Source organism: Tursiops truncatus, chromosome 7 (assembly GCF_011762595.2).
Source record: "Tursiops truncatus isolate mTurTru1 chromosome 7, mTurTru1.mat.Y, whole genome shotgun sequence".
Taxonomy (NCBI): domain Eukaryota; kingdom Metazoa; phylum Chordata; class Mammalia; order Artiodactyla; family Delphinidae; genus Tursiops; species Tursiops truncatus.
This window is the reverse complement of record NC_047040.1, coordinates 21,013,952-21,029,432: the sequence shown is the minus strand read 5'-3', so window position 1 is coordinate 21,029,432 and position 15,481 is coordinate 21,013,952. Positions and strand designations below refer to the sequence as shown.

Genomic DNA, 15,481 nt, shown 5'->3' with positions numbered 1-15,481 from the left:
GAATAAGCAAAGTGTGTTTATCATCAGGTGTTTAAGTTGGCACTCCTCCAGATTACCATCATTCATTTTCTTCTTCTTTGCAATCATTCAAATGATTAGAACATGGAATAGAATGGTTGAGAATCTGGGCACTGGAGTTCTTCAACCTGGAGTTTAAGACTTGGCTCTTCCACTTAACATCTGGAGAAATCGGTAGGTTATTTCATCACCCTGAACTTCAGTTGCAACATCTGGCAAAATGGGGATAATAATTGTACCCACCTTAGAAGGTATTGTGAGAATAAAATAATTAAATTAATCCATGTAAGGTACTTAGTATAGTGTAAGTGCCTGATACAGGTTAGAATTATAATTTACCCCATGCCTCCCAAACAAAAATATTTGTTTTCACTTTGTGCTTTTAAAAATTGAGATATGGGCTTCCCTGGTGGCGCAGTGGTTGAGAATCTGCCTGCTAATGCAGGGGACACGGGTTCGAGCCCTGGTCTGGGAGGATCTCACATGCCCCGGAGCAACTAGGCCCACGAGCCACAACTACTGAGCCTGCGCGTCTGGAGCCTGTGCTCCGCAACAAGAAAGGCCGCGATAGTGAGAGGCCCGCGCACCGCGATGAAGAGTGGCTCCCGCTTGCCACAACTAGAGAAAGCCCTCGCACAGAAATGAAGACCCAACACAGCAAAAATAAATTAATTAATTAATAAACTCCTGCACCCAACATCTAAAAAAAAAAAAAATTGAGATATAATTTACATACAGTGAAATTCACAGGTTTTAAGTGGTCAGTTCAATAAGTTTTGAAAACGCCATGAATCTTTTTGATAAACAAAAACCTCATGCTCTTTCTGTTGTCTATATTGTAAAAACTTTTTGTTTCCCAAATGTTGAGTTATACTACAATATATAATTTATCTATGAAAAATCTCCACCTTCACCTCCTCCAACATACAGAGTCTGAACTAGCTCCTGCCCACACCCAGCCCAATTTAAAACCTAGGAGGAACTTGGTACAGTCATTCTGCTTTTCCCTTGCATCCAGGAGAGGCTGCACACCAGTTTTATTTTTTGGTCTCCAGGGAAAGTGTTTCTACAACCTCCCTCAGCTACCTGTTTCAGCACTTAGCAACACTAAACACTAAAATTCTCTGTCCCTGTGTGTGTCTGACTTCTAAATGAGTAAAAACAATTAATAATGACATAATGCTTTAGCAAGAGCCACAGATCAAGAAGAGGCGGGTAGGGCTTCCCTGGTGGCCCAGTGGTTGAGAGTCCGCCTGCCGATGCAGGGGACACGGGTTCGTGCTCCGGTCCAGAAAGATCCCACGTGCCGCGGAGCGGCTACGCTGGTGAGCCATGGCCGCTGAGCCTGCGCGTCCGGAGCCTGTGCTCCGCAACGGGAGAGGCCACAACAGTGAGAGGCCCGCGTACCGCAAAAAAAAAAAAAGGAAGAGGCGGGTAGAGATGTGTAAGCCTGGCAGTGTAAGTGCATGTGTGCACGTGTTAAGCAGGGGAGGGTGTGACACAACTGAGATTGTGTTGTGAGAGTGAGCTGAGAGTGAGCATGTTCAGCGCAGCCCACTGGCCATGTGTCTGATGCCAGGCCTACAGCTGTCAGGTTTTTCTTCCCAGAGGGAAAGGCAGAAATCTGTATCTTTATGTGAAATATGACTTTTTAATGTTGTCTTGGTTAAAAAAAAAAAAAAAAAAAGCCTGCTGCCTGAGTGCAGCCCATGTATTAGTTCACAATCTCTGCTCTAGAATTTATGCAGTGTTTTCACACTTGCTATCTCATTTAACCTTGAATATACCTGTACAACAGGTAAGGCAAGCAGGTATACAACCCAGCTGTTTAGAGCCGAAGAAACTGAGGCTCACAAGTATTAAATGAGTTGTTCAAGCTTCCCAGCTGGCAGATCCCAGGACTTATGGTTCTGCTTCACTGTGTCTCCTGTTAAATCCCAGTTTTGCCCTCCAGGGGCTGTTAGAGCTGTTGTTAGCATCTCAGCGGATGAGGCTGTCTCCCACAGTTTGTCATCTGTTTATGGAAAATGTAGGAAGGCATGATAATACGGTCGATCTATCAGGAATTTATAACAATTCTTAATTTATGTATAACTTACATAAAAATCAAAATATAGAGAGCAAAAATGGACGGAACTAAAAGGAGAAGCAAACAAAGCTGCCATCACAGAGGAAAACTTAACACATCTCCCTTAAGAACCGATAGAATAAGCAGACAAGGAAAAGAAAAAAGTAAGGATACGGAAGGTCTGAAAAACAAAACTGAATGACCGAGTTGACCTACAGATATAGGCAAAACACTGCTAATACTGATGACAAAATGTACATTCTTTCTAAGTGCACATGAAACATTTCCCAAATTTGAATATATATTATGCAAGTTCTAAGAAAATTCAAGAACTGAAATCACTCAGAATATTCTCTATGTCAAATTAAACTAGGAATCAATAACAAAAAATGACTAGAATATCACCAAATGTTTGGAGGTTAAGTAATAAGCTTCTAAATAATCCACGGGTCAAAGAAGAAATCACAATGGAAATTTCCATTCTTAGTAATAAAAATAGGATATATCAAAATGGGTGATGCAACTAAAGATTTACTGAGAGCCTTATACATTTGTATTAGAAAAGAGAAAGGCTAAAAAATCAGTAATTTAGGCATTCATCTGAATAATTTAGAAACAGAACAGCAAATTAAACCCAAAGTAAGTAGAAGGAAGGGAATCATAAAAATAAGATCAGAGGGCTTCCCTGGTGGCACAGTGGTTGAGAGTCCGCCTGCCCATGCAGGGGACACAGGTTCGTGCCCTGGTCCGGGAAGATCTCACATGCCGCGGAGCGGCTGGGCCCGTGAGCCACCCGCGTACCACAAAAAAAATAAAAAATAAAAATAAGATCAGAAATTAATGAAGTAGAAAACAATTCACAACAGAGAAACCCAACAAAGCCAAAAACTGAGTCTTTGAAAAGAATAATAAAACGGATAGATCTCTAATAAGACTCATAAGACAGAAAGAGGAAAAGCACAAATTACCTATATCAGGAATTAAGTTCGTCACAGACCTTTAAGACATTAAAAAGCTAATAACAGAATATTATAACTCCCTGTGCCAAAAGTTTTGGAAAATGTAGGTGAAATGGACACTTTCTAGAAAAGTGCAACATATGAACCAACATAAAAGAAATAGAAAATCTAACAACACTATATCTCCTAAATAAATTAAATTTGTAACTAAAAGTCTTCACACAAAGAATGCTGTAGGCCCAAATGTCTTCACTGATGAATTATTCCAAATATTTTAAAAATAAATAATATCAATGTTATACAAACTAAAAAAAAAAGAGAAATTACATTCTATGAAGCCAGTATAACTTTGATACTAAAATCTGTCATTAAAAGAAAGAAAATTACTGGCCAATCTCTTCCATGAACACGACACAAAAATCCTAAACGACATTAGCAACTTAAATCCAGTGATACACAAAGAGACGGCACACCAGGATCCAGTGGGTTTATACAGAAATGCAAGGATTGCTTAACAAATGAAAACCAATCAATGTAGTTCACCTTAGAAACATAATAAATATGTTTATTTATTTATTTATAAGGGAGAAAAATCATATGACCATATCACTAGATAAAGAAAAAAAGATTTACTAAAACTTAACACCCATTCATGACAAAAGTTCTTAGTGAACTAGGACTGGAGGAGAATTTCTAAATCTTTTATAAAACACCTACCAAACTTCTAAAGCAAAAATAATACTTAATGGAGAAATACTGAAAGATTTCCCCCTGAAATAAAAAATGAGACAAAGAAACTCACTATCACCATTTGTATTCAAACTATCCTGGAAGTCTTAGTCTCTTCATCTATCAAGAAAAAAGTACAGCTCTTTATAAGAATTAGAAATAAAGAAATAAAATTACGTTGCTTGTAGTCAATATTATTAGGTACCTTGGAAAAATTAATCTACAAATTATTATAATTAAAATAAGTTCAGCAAAATTTCTTGATTTTAGGGCTTATAAAACATCCATGTATATATTAGTGACAAACAGAAAGTTAAAAATATTTTAATAATATCATTTACAATAGCACCAAGAATTTCAAATACTGAAAAATAAATCTTATGAAGGATGTGCAAGAACTTAATATCAAAAACTACGAAACTTTGCTGAGAGAAATTTAACAAATTTCTTTAACAAATATTATTAAGTAGATTTATTAAATTTATTTAATAAAATAAAGAGGATGCTCCTCTCCCTAAGTACATCTATGGATTCAATACAATACCAATCAAAATCCCATCTTTCTATGGAAATTGATACATTAATTCTAAAATTTATGTGGAAATGCAAAGGGCCAAGAAGAACCAACACAATCTTGAAGAACAAAGCTGTTTGCACTATCAGATAGCAAGACTAATAATAGAACCACAGAAATTAGTTCAGTGTGGTATTGAACTAATTTAAAATACTAGTGGAACAGAGCAGAATGTCCAGAAACAGGCCCACATATATATATCCACGGTTACTTGATTTATGACAAATGTGAAATCACAAGGCAGTGGGGGAAAGGCTAGACTTCTCATAAATGGTGCTCTGTCAGTTGCAAAAGGACTGGCAGCTGTTGCTGGCTTTGAAGATGGCAAAAGAGGCCCATGAGCCTCTGGAAGTTGAGAAGTCCCTCAGTTTACAACCAGCAACAAAACAGGGACATCGGTCCTATAAGCACAAGGAATTGACTACTGCCAACCGTCTGAATGAGATTAAACGAGATCTCCCTTAAGGCCTCCAGAAAGGAGCATATGGTGTGCTAACATCTTGACTTTAGCCCAGTGAGACCCATATTGGGCTCCACACCTACAGAACTGTAAGAAAATTAATCTGTGCTACTTAGAGCTACTAAGATTGTAGCAATTCTAGCAACAATAAAAAACTAATATAGTGGCAAGGATGCAAGGAGATAGCACCTCCACAAGGAAGCAGACTGCCTTAAGAAAAGAATTTGATAAAACATGGATTTTCCCAAATAGCCGGTTAGTCCAATAAGTGGGCAAACTGACCAAATTCACCCTGAAAATAACCCATGGAATCTGGAGTACTGTGAGGATTGGTGTGGGGATGGAACCTTCAGGACTATTCCCACTGTTCAAATGGCTAGTGATGATGTATGATGTGTATGTCAGAAAAAAATAAACAGTAAGATCAATTTGGTAGGAATCTGTAGAAACTTTATATCGTTTACAATTCAGGACAAAACTGGTCAAAGTGAAGATATCAATGCAAAACAGAATCACAAAATTTGTTATACATTCACCATAACCATAAACCTACAAAGGAGCCAAATGTTAATTGGCCCCTAATCTTATAAATACCAAAAGACGAGCTAAGCAAGAAAAAGGCAGAAACTATCACATCAGTTCATTCCAGAAATTCTAAATTAAAGCTGATATGCCATTTGAGGAACTGATAAAAGAATGCTCCCGATGACTAAAGATTGGATAAACAGAAAATGACATGCAAAAATGCCCAAAACAATCCTAGCACACAGAAGAAATGCTGAAATTTAACTGCTAGAAGTACATGATATGCAATTTGGGGAATTGGCAAATTAATGCTAAAAATACATATAATTGAAAAAAATTAAAGAAATTCACTAGCACACTAAAGAAATCAGAGGAAACAGTTCCATCGGATATGAAATCTTGGCATTTTGGTTTCTAACAAGGAGTAATTGGAATATGATGACTTGTCAGAAGTTTGCAGAAGACTTGACATGAGAGAGTAATAAGCAGCAGAAAAAAGAGCACAAGAATCCAGGAGAGATTACTATAATGAACAGTATGATGAGTGTCTCAAATATGACAGACACTAACCATCAATATTAAATCATTGAGGAAGGATAAAAAGCAAACTGTTTACTAATCCTAAAAATGCTAGAGAATTTTCAGCTAAGAGGGGAAATAAGAAGTAACAGTAGTATGCATATCCCATATCACATTTTATTTACTAATTGCTAGAAATAAATCAAGGGACTATTGAGAAATGAGTGGAAGTCTCATAAAAATTTTAAAAGTGTGGCAACAGAAAATGATGTTAAAAAGAATTCAGGGACTTCCCTGGTGGCGAAGTGGTTAAGAATCTGCCTGCCAATGCAGGGCACACGGGTTCGATCCCTAGTCCGGGAAGATCCCACATGTGGCGGAGCAACTAAGCCTGCGCACCAAAACTACGGAGCCTGTGTTCTAGAGCCCACGTGCCGCAACTACTGAGCCCGCGTGCCTAGAGTCCGTACTCCGCAACAAGAGAAGCCAACGCAATGAGAAGCCCGCGCACCACAACCAAGAGTAGCCCGTTTGCCGCAACTAGAGAAAGCCCACGCGCAGCAACAAAGACCCAATGCAGACCCTGCACCAAGAAAAAAAAAAAAAAAAGAATTCAAAAGAAATCAGTAAAAATGGAAAGATTCCCATTTAAAATGCCAACATTCTGGCTTCTAATGAGGAAATATAATTTTTTTATCATTAAAGATACTCTCACACACAAAACCCCATAGTTTCAACAAAGGGAGCAATCCTTAAACTGCTACTATACAGACAAAAGGAAATCTAGTCCACTCACTCTAAATGGTGATCTCCAAAGCCACAGGAAAATTTTCCCATGCAATAGAAATTGCTTTACAACACTGTTAATCAGTACATGTGTTAAATTATTTGTTCTGTTAATTGGTCATTTAATGAATTGGCTTTGCCTTGCTCTAGCTATCTATCTATCTATCTATCTATCTATCCCCTTTTTCCCAACTGGCCATTTTGCAAATTGATGAATTGATTTTTGGCAAAACAGTATTAGATCAATTCAGTGTTGTTAAGTTTACCCAGAACCATTTCCTCTATAGCAAATGGGGAATGCAAATAATTTTTTTTAAAAAACTCTTTCTTGAAAGCAATTTGGCAATCCTTGTTAAAAGCTATAAAAATGAGCATGTTCTTTGATCAGTAATTCTACTTCTAGGAAATTATCCTAAGGAAATAATGACAATGTGCAAAAAGATTAAGCTACACAGATTTCATTGTAGAATTTTCTAGTACAGTTAAATATTACAGACAAGCTAAAAATTTCAGTAAGTGGGGGTTGGTTAAATAAAACTGAATGTGTACAGTGAACTAGTGTAAAGCTTTGTAATTTGTGCCGTAAGAGAGTATTTAATGTCTTGGAAAGTTGCTTAAGCATTATTGTTAAGTTTAAAAAAAATAGGTTGCAGAACAGACTGAAACTATTCTAGCAAGGAAAAAAATGCCATATGTGTATGACTGAGTGGATAAACTCCAAAATATTTACTGCGGTTATTTTGGGTGATTGGCATTATGGATAACTTTTATTTTCTTCTTTTGTTTACATGAATTTTCTAAATTTTCCACACTGAATATGTGTTTATTTTGGGGGGGGGGTGGGTATAGTTATTTTACAATGCTGTGTTAGTTTCTACTGTACAGCGAAGTAGAGTTCCCTGTTCTATACAACAGGTTTTCATTAGTTATCTATTTTATACATATTAGTGTATATATGTCAACCCCAATGAATATCTGTTTTTTTAATAAAGAGAAAAAAAAATTCTAATCACCCACTAGCTTAGAAGCCAGGAGATCTGACAGTCCTCACTATGTGTGTGTCTGTGAACAAGCCCCTACATCTTTCTCCAAACCTTCATACTTCTCATCTTCCTTGAACTTTATGTTTCTCGCCTTGTTTGTCCTTTCCCTTCACTGAACTTCTAGAACTCCATAGCCCATGAACTCTGGAGACGGTTTTGAAGAGTTACATGTTGTACGTTGGCCTACTGGGCTTTCGTCCAATAACTATTGAGTGACAGGCGCTCGGAGAGCAAGGAATGCCAAAGGAGGAAGCCACCCCCAGGAGCTCATCCTCCGGTGGAAGAGACAGACATTTGATCCCAAACAGCACTGCAGTGTGATCAACACTCTACTGAAGATATGAGCAAGGTGGTGTCAGATCACAGAGGTCAGCAGTGACTTCCAGAAGAGGTGACATACGAATTGGACCCTGAAAGGAGGGCTGGCATGAACCACAGTTATTGAATACTTACTACAACCAGGCACTGTGCTGTGGGCTTTGTTCACCTTATCTCGTGTAAGCCTCATGACAGTCACACCAGGTCAGTCATCATTCTCTCCCTTTCCCCACTTTTTCTTGAGCAGTTTAGAATATTAAAGCTTCAGAGGGTAAGTAGTGTGCCCCAGGTCCCTGTGCAGCTCCCTCCTTGCTTTGCCCTGTTCTGCTCTATGTTGGAGGGCATTGACCCCTGGAGACTACACTTCTTAGGCTTCCTTGCCAACTGGTCCAGCCAAGTGGGAGGTTGGAAGGTGGGAGTTGGGGAGAAGCTCATTTCCTCTCAGCTTCAGGTAACAACTTCAGCAGTAGCTATGTAGCCTCCTCAGTTCTAACCCCCACCCCATCCCCGATAACCCTTCCTCAGTGTTCCCAGATCCCACCAGGAAGCCTGGATTCCCAGGCTCCAGTAACCTTGCAGGCTCCTCCCTCTGTCCCTCCACCTTAGGGATGGTACCACCTTACTCCATGGCTTCTCTGACTTGCCTCAACATCTACCTGGACTTACAGCTCCACCAACACCTCCGTAATTAGTTCCCTCCTTGAAGTACCTAGACCCCTGGAGACTAGGGGTCTAGGGGTCTAGACTGGGGGCTCTGTTTTCCTGAACAGCCCCTGATCCATATCGTCTCACAGCTACGCACTGGCTGAGCCAGGACACTCATGGCTCCGAGACTCTAGAGTCTTAAAAAATCATCCACATCCATTGAGCGCCTACTACGTGGCAAGACCTTTAATCCTCATAACAACCCTCTGAAGTGGGTGCTATTATCATCTCCAATTTACAAGAGAGGGTGACCTTGTACCAGTCTTTGACCTTCAGTATTATAATTCCTGAGCTATAGTTTGAGAGGATAGACCTTGGTCACCAAGATCCCATCCCCAGATCCCCCCCCCAGCGGCAGCCACATCATGAGAGAAGAAAGTGCTTGGCCTCTGACAGAAGATGCCAAGAAATCCTAGGTGCAGTTAATGACCCTGCCTTCCTCAGCACCTCCCTCAGTTCCTCCATCCTCAATTGATAAAAGGCCATGATTCCCTTTGGAAAATCCACCCCCTCCTTCCAGCTCCGGCTCCCTTGGCATTTGCACATCGCAGGGAATTCAGGTTGCTCTGACTCAAATTAGTAGGTGCTAAGCAGTTTCCACGTTTCTTAGTAAATATGTCAAAACACAAAATCCATTCATTCCTTCATCCCCCCTCCTTCCTTGAGACACACTTTTCTCTCTTAGCTGGTCAACTGAGAAGTGTTTTTCTTCAGCAAGAGCTAAAGCGGCATTAACTCAAGGAGCCTGGCAGTTGTACAGTCCTTTGCAAACCCTCCCCTGCCCTCCTGGTCATTCATTTGCCCACCGTGGGGCAGGCACCGACTTGGGGCTCTGGGTTTTACTGGGGTCCCTCGAATATAAAACAGGCATCATGAGGGATCCCACGGAGACCCTCCAGGAGACCCCATTATCACCTGGGACTCTGCCCGGGTGATAGGGGACGAGGGAGCCTCGGGGAGTCGTGCACTTAATTTCCACCATCTCTCTAGGCCTCCTGCTGGCGTGACTCGAAACCAACTCCTTACATCAAGCAGCCGCCGGCTCTCCCCCGCTGGGCTCCGCCCCCAGCCCGGCCCCCTTTCCCTCGGAGCCCGCCTGGACGCAGAAGCCTCCTTCCCACACCTCGCCAGCAGCCCTCGCCCCAGACAAAGGAAACAGGAAGTCGAGGGGGTGGGCCCGGCTCTTCAGACCTATCACCGCTCCCTGGAGCATCTCCGCAAAGCCTGCTGCCTGCTTGGTGTTGCAGCCTGGGCTCTGGGAGCCATGCTTAGTGTTAATGGCCAAAATGAGGGACCTCTGGGTGGGCTGGGGGGAACTTTCCCATCTGCGTTTTTGCAGTTTTTTTAAATCTAGGGTGACACATGAATATAAACCCCCAGGATTTTGCTGGGCTGGCCGTCATTTTCAAGCCAGGAACTGACACACATTGTCCTCCACAGCCTTCCCCCTGACGGTATCCTTGGGGGAGGGGGAGGGAGAGGGGAAACGGGGGGGGGCTTCCAGGCCCGAGTCTCAGTGTGAACTAATGAAGCCCACGCGAATCCGGTCAAAGCCAGTGATTTGAACTAATCCTCCACCACGTCTTCCACTGTAAGTAGCCCGCCTGGCTGCTGCCTGCAATGGGCTTGGCCATCCCTCTGTCCATCGTTCTGTCATTCCAGCACAGACACAGAACCTCCCAGGCTCCTAGGACCTCATGACCAAAAACAGAAAGGAAATAATTCCTGGCATTGAGGAGGAGCTCCAGGCTGAAAGAGAGAGAGAGAGACAAGCCAAATAATTGCAACAGAGGAAATGGAGTTGGGGGCATTCATGACGAGTATTTGAGTATCAGGGCTTGTAGGGTCTTGGAAGCTCCACTAGCCCAGTCTACTCAGTGATGCGAACACTGGGGCCCAGAGAGGTGAGGCAGCTTGCCCAAAGTTACCCAGCCAGGAGCAGCGCAGGACTCCCATCGAAGCTTCCTGGCTTCTCAAACTGGATGTCCACGCGTTCCTGTCCAGGCTGTGGACAGCGCCACAGTTGCGCATCAACTCCCTCTCCCTCCCCCTCATTCTCCTCTGAGTCATTCAGCTTCTTGCAGAACTAGTGACACTCCCTTCCGCTTTCAGATTCACAAGTTTTTGCCCTCCCCGAGTGCCAGACCCCCGAGTGCCAGACCCCCGAGTGCCGGGCGCCCAGGGCAGCAGCTGCTAGAACCGTTGCAAGGAGGCAGGCAAGCAGTGAGAAGCACCAGCGGAATCATTTTCATTAATTTATACCATTTTGCAGCTCCTTCTCTGTCCTGAGATCGCTGTTCTGTTTCTTTCTATTGTCTGAGAAATAAAATGGTTTCGATTACACTCGCGGTCTCCCATGCATGACTACCTTTGGCTGCCCACAAGGCAGAAGGCACTGTCTGTATTCCTCTGCCTCTGGCTTCTGGAGAAGGCCTGCTTGCTGCTGCAGGGCTTCCGCCGGGGTCACCACCAGACCCAACCCAACCCCACCCACAGCAGCCAGTGTGGATTGAGGGGGATTGAGGGAGGGCTGAGTGAACAGACAGGATCCAGGGTGGACTGGTTTCCTTTCTGTTAGCATCAAAGGAAGGGGAGGATGAGGCAAAGGAGAGGAAGCTAACATTTTTGAAAGTATAAGGCAGAGTCAGTTAGTCAGTCAACAAACAACACCTACTGTGTGCCAGGGCCTGTTCTCAAGGCTGGGGACTCGGAGGTGAACACAGCGGGGCAAGCTCCCATATGTCTGGGCTGTGATGTTGTTCAAAATATTTGGCAACAGGACCTGCACAGACATCAACCACTCATCTGCCGGGTAGCCCAAGGGTCCCAAAGACCCCCTGCTGTACTTGGCATTAACCCTTTAATTGCTGGATCTTGATGAGACCAGGGAAGCAGAGTCCCAAGGGAGGAACTGGGAGAGCCAGGATGGTAGAGCCCCAGACAGCAGCTGCTCACCAACCGGCATGGAAGTTTTGGGATATTACAGCAATACTGAATTTTAGCCATGTACACGGAGCATCAGATCAGGGGGTTGAGGAGGGACTGTAGCAAACAGCCTACAGTTAGGGACAACCACTACTTAGCAACAGCCCACAGCGTCTCAAGGGAAGGAAGGGCCCAATGATTCTGGATCTTCCAGTTTTTCAAGAGTCAGTTCTGGAGTGTGTGTGTGGGCGGGGGGGGGGGGGGGGGGGGGGGGGGGGGGGACTCTATATATTTTTTAACATCTTTATTGGAGTATAATTGCTTTACAATGTTGTGTTAGTTTCTGCTGTATAACAAAGTGAATCAGCTATATGTATACATATATCCCCATATCTCCTCCCTCTTGCGTCTCCCTCCCACCTTCCCTATCCCACCCCTCTAGGTGGTCACAAAGCACCGAGCTGATCTCCCTGTGCTATGCGGCTGCTTCCCACTAGCTATCTGTTTTACATTTGGTAGTGTCTATATGTCCATGCCACTCTCTCACTTCGTCCCAGCTTACGCTTCCCCCTCCCATGTCCTCTCTAGTAGGTCTACGTCTTTATTCCCGTCCTGCCACAGGTTCTTCATAACCTTTTTTTTTTTTTAGATTCCATATATATGTGTTAGCATACGGTATTTGCAGTGAGGTGGATGGACCTAGAGTCTGTCATACAGAGTGAAGTCAGTCAGAAAGAGAAAAACATATACCGTATGCTAACACATATATGTGTGGACTCTTTTGATTAAAAATAACTATATGCCCAGCCCAGATCAAAGAAAATGCATCTTTGCCCACACACACCCCCAAGAGCACCCACTTTGAACCCTGTGGCCTTAGGATACCAGGAACTGTGCTGCACTTTACAGGTTAAACTGAAGTTAATTCTCACAACCACCTATCACGTTCATACTCTTCCCTCCAGTTGACAGATAAGAGGAACCGAAGGTGTTTTCTATGGGGTGGCAGGAGTCCACAAGGTCACTGGTACAAGAGAGGGCGGCTATTTGAATCCAGGATTTCCTGTCTCCAAAAGAAGAAAGGATGCCTTTGGGTGCAAAAATGTTCTGGTGCTCCAGTAGGCACCTGTCCTTTTGATGGATGGGCTGGTGCTGGGGGCAGACCTGCAGAGGGCCCAGCAAGGGAGCTGGGGTGGCTGTGAGTGGCAGGATGGCTATGGGAGAGGTCGGGACATAGGGGTGCGTGGGTACAATCTATATGTAGAAGTGGGAATGGAGTAGGTATGTTAGAAAGATTCTGGACTTTATTCCAGCCAGAGGAATGAGCAAATCTGGGTCATGCTGGGAGAGGTAGGGACCCTGCAAAGAGAGTCAGGGGTGAGGTTTTATTTTCCACAAGCCTGCAGAAAGGTCCACATGCCACCTTCTTCTTTGCACGGGGTCCCAGGGAACTGATTACCATGTGCAGCAGTACACCCTGCCCTTGAAGATGCCTGCAGTGCCTGGGCTGGAACCCAGTCTGCTTCCACAGGTCTCCAGTGGAGTCGCCAGCTGGTGTGTGTGTGTGTGAGGGGCTCCTGTGTCCCCTTCTGCAAGACTGTACTGTGATAACGAGGTCGGAGAGAGGTGGCATGGCATTGAGGGCAAGGACCAGTTAGGCATAAGGCACTGCCCAGGAAAAGAGGACGGAGACGAGAATGTGCATGTCTGTGGGAGGAATGGTGAGTCGTCCCACTGTCCAGAAGCACAGGAACCAGCAGAAGGAGAAGGCTTAGACGGAAGGCTGTGGCTAAACTGAAGGACCCTTAGGAGACTAAGACCAGGATATTGAGATTTTTTTTTCAGTAGGCAATAGGGAGCCATAGAAGGTTCAGCAGCAGAATGTCTGATGAATTAGGAGGCTGGAGAGTAATATCTGAGTTCCTAACGTGTGCCAGCCTCTTGACATATCCTTTATCCAGGTTTATACATATTCCTTATGTATGTTTCAACTAATCCTAAGAACAGCCCTAAGAGAAAAGTATTAAATATTTCCACTTTGCAGGTGAGGTTAGCTTGTAAACGACAGTTCAGGATTGTAACGGACTGGGGTGCTTTGTGAGACTGGAGGTTGGGAGAGTAGTTTGAAGGCTATTGTCATAGTTGGGGTATGAATAGCGATATCTGTAACTGCCGCTGAAGCCAGGAGAGATGTGTGGGGGAGGATGAATGCTCAACTCCTCGGAGCAGGACCTAGTGACAGTCGGTGTGGACGGAACGAGAGGGAAAAGTCACAGATGGGAGGATATTACCCTGGAGAAACCATCAGCAGAAGAGGGAGTTTGGGAGAAGGGCTCAGTTTTCAGAAGACAGTCTTACTGTGATTTTAGAAATGTTGCAGAGGTGTGGGAAATGTTGTTTTTACTTCCCAGCTTGGCAGTACAGAAAGACAAACTAGAATAGGAGCTTCTCAACAATACTCGCCTTCCCACATGTAATGCATGCAAATGTTTTCCTATCCTATTCTTGTCTATTTCACGGTAGGACAGTGGGTGGAGAAAGGGAATGCTGGTTGCAACTCAATCATGCAACTGACTTGAGGACCCACAAATGAGCGGCCTGAAATCTGGACAGGACTTCACAAGCAGCAAGGGGATGGGCGCTGAGCCGCAAGTCCTCATTTTCACTGCACACGATGTTAGCAAAAACGAAAGCGGAAACATAGAGGCGAGGAGTGGGAACTCCAGAGTGCCTAATGTGCAGAGGAATCTAGGGAGGAGAGCTTTCTGAAAGGCCACATGTTTTTCGAATTAGATCACCAAGGACCTTCCAAGGAACATTTTCAGTAGGTGGTGGAGGTGGAAACCGGAATGCATAACTGGAGTGGGCGTGAGGAGATGAAAGCGGAAGTGCTGCCCCTTTAAGGGATATTAAAGACCTGAACACCCTGTATCCAGAGGAGAGGGAGCCAGCGGAGAGCACGTGATGGAAAGAGTCTGGCGGTGGCAATGGATGAAGTGAAGTCCCAGCGAAGATGGAGGATGCAGGGGCAAAGGGCACTGGTGTGGCCACTTTGGGAAGGAGGCAGCTAGGAGGGAAGGGGAGAGCCTAGGTAAAGACAGACATTTGCAGAAGTGAAGAGGGAGCGATGGCCGGCGGGAGGGGAGAGATGATGGCATGTGAATGGCTGACCCCTATTTTCTCGGTAAAGTAGGAGGCAAGGTCATCTGCTGGAAGGAGGTTGGCAGCTTGATGAGAATGGGAAATGTTGGAAACAGATGCTAGAAGGCATCCACAAGCAAGGAAATGAAAGAAATTCTGAATAGTTGGAGGACCGTTTAGATGACTCAGTCTGTGAAACCTGTGATTTGCTGATTTCGCGACCTCTGTTCTCTCCTATCAGATACTTTCAGAGCGGGACCGCCTGCTTCTCCCCAAGGTCGCACACTGGGCTCCATCACCCTGAGGGCAAGGGAAACATTGTTGATGCCCTGCTAAAAGGCCAAAGAACACAAACCATTATGCCCCCACTTTTTTAAAACAATTTTGCCTCTAGACTCTCCAAAATAATCTCCTTCTTTTAGATTTCTGATTCCACTTCCAATAAATCTCTTGACATCACAGCCTAGCCCACCTGGGCCAATCAATCAGCCCTTATCATCACGCAGAACTTTTCTCTCCTTCCCCTCCCGGGGATTTGCAGCCCTGTGTGCACATTAGAATCACCTGGGGAGAGTTAAAAATACTGACGTCTGGTCTCGCCCCTAGTGACTGACTTAATTGGTCTGGGTTTGTGGCTGCAGATCTGTAGAATCTGCCCCCAGCCCCCCCCCCCCCCAGATAATTCTAAGGATGAGAACTACTGAGCCCCTT

The 15,481-nt window shown here is 44.1% G+C and overlaps 1 protein-coding gene across 1 annotated transcript in view; it reads right to left on the bottom strand.

Annotated features, from left to right (window-relative positions):
• MARCHF4 (membrane associated ring-CH-type finger 4) overlaps positions 1-15,481 on the bottom strand; it is a 101,258-nt gene that overhangs the window by 66,276 nt on the left and 19,501 nt on the right. The gene's annotated exons all lie outside the window — the stretch shown is intronic.